We start from the raw sequence: 2199 nt of genomic DNA on the forward strand, positions 1-2199 counted from the left end.
TCTTCTTGTTGATTTTAATAGATTAAAAAAAGAATTAATTTCATGAGTGATGGAAATTTCTTTGGAATATGTCAAGATACTTTCCAGGAAGTCATTCGACTTCCACATCAAGCCAGTTCCATTGACCTCCTTGCTCACACCATTTAGGGGACAACTGCCTGAGGATAGTCCTAGACGCCATCGAACCCGAAAAGCGAGAGAACGGATATTAGCAGTTTGTATCGCTGGTTCCGTCCCTTCCAAACGTGTGACACTTGTTTCGCGTAATTCCTTCCTTCGCGATATACTGTAGTAGCCTTGTAAATCTGTAACATAGGCTGTCTTACCTTCAGTTTCTCTTGAACGACCTACCTCAAAGAGTTCGTTCCCGTCGTTCGTCGTCGTTAGATACCGAAAGTGTGTCATCATAATGATTGTCATGTCCTCAACATCACATTTGTGACCGTGCACCTCAAAACGAACATAAAGTCGCACACACTGATTTTGCGTGAGGACTGAAAATTCTTTACATTATGCTAAAATTTGGTATCATAAAACGGGCAGGAAAGTGTGTTTTTTAGCAGTTTATCTCGAACATTTTTGGTAGAATAGTGTGACTATATAGGTGTGTCTTTAGAATCCCTTTTTCTTTTCTGAAAAACCTTGTCCACACTCTTCACTTTCAACTGTAATAACTTTTGAAAGGATAGGGCTACTTCTTTGAAAGTTGGCATTAATTATGGACAGAATGTGTTAATGAGGGATGCTAATTTTTGGTTTAATCTGATAATCCCTTCATTGTTGTTACTCTGGTGGTTTACTTCCCGTTTTTTTGTCCCATTCATCGCACAGCCAGCACGGTTTGGTAAAGATTAAGCGCTTGAATAGACACTGTACTTCAGAGCCTCTTTTCTCAGTTCACACTTTTCCTGAGTTTGTGCTTTCTTTCCAATATTTAGGTAGGTTATTAGAGTCCATTTGATTTGAGTTATACATCATTTTAAAGCTTAAAGTCTGCTCTTTCAAAATATGGTCTTAACTAAAAATTCATGTCTGGCGACTTTTTGTTTGTTTTGAGGTGCAGGGTCACATTTAATATTTTCATCACATAGAACCGCACGTTAGGCCTCGGGATCATGATGATGTAGGACGTACCCTTTTGTACTTGGATGCGCCCCAGCAAGAACTGCGACAGCGTTCTTGTTTAATATTCATGACACCCAACATTCAGTTTGACCAATTGGCAACCAATATCAGATGATTGATTATCGGTATGACGTGATTTTTAATTTATTTATTTTTTTCAATCTAGCCCGACAGTTGTTTGGTATAACCTTAGTCATAGTTTTATAATCTATCTTTGCCCAGAGAATCCTCCTACGAATGAACGTCAATGCCAGAGGCCATGGACGTTAATGGTGATGACGACATGATGACGTCATAGTCCAGTAAAGATTCACTGAATGCATGCAAATGACGGGGCATCTGGCAACATTTCAAATGCCGATTTTGGCCTTTCATCTGATGCATAGCCGATGATGTGTAATGTGATGAATACTTTTTTTTTTTCGAACGATTCCAAACTGAACTCAAACAATCATTGTCAGAAAACAAAACAAAACACAACACAACACAACACAACACAACACATCAGCAGTGAGTCAACAAGACACGTACGTGAGTTTAAACATTAAGAGTACAGGTCCTACTGCCTTAGCCTGACATCATGTGGGGTAGTTAGGGGTGTGACAAAGAGTTAGTAAGACATCTCTGGTTTGAACATGCAGTTCCATGTGACGAACAAGGACATGATATGCTTTCAAAATTGATGTAGACTATTTCATTAAACAACCTACTGTCAATCAGATTTCAGAAATACCACGTAGGAAATTTGTAGACTACTCTACGATGAAACACTTAACAACAGACAGACAAATAGACAGCTGACTAACTCACAAACACAGATGCAATGATGTTAAGATTTTAATCTCAAATTCCTGACGTACTATCTTCTTGAAAGGTTAATTCTAATCGTGTATCAGCCATTCAGACTTTCAAGATGATAAATAATTGAAAATCATACAAGTATGAGATACTGCCAATGAATTCTATTCGTCAGTGAAGATGATCTTAAACTCATAGGAAGGGCATTCCATTATTCTAAGATCATTGAGTATGAACCAAAGTGTATGATTCGATTAAGCCCAAATACAAGTGACA

The sequence above is a fragment of the Diadema setosum genome, chromosome 14 (assembly GCF_964275005.1).
Source record: "Diadema setosum chromosome 14, eeDiaSeto1, whole genome shotgun sequence".
NCBI classification, from domain to species: domain Eukaryota; kingdom Metazoa; phylum Echinodermata; class Echinoidea; order Diadematoida; family Diadematidae; genus Diadema; species Diadema setosum.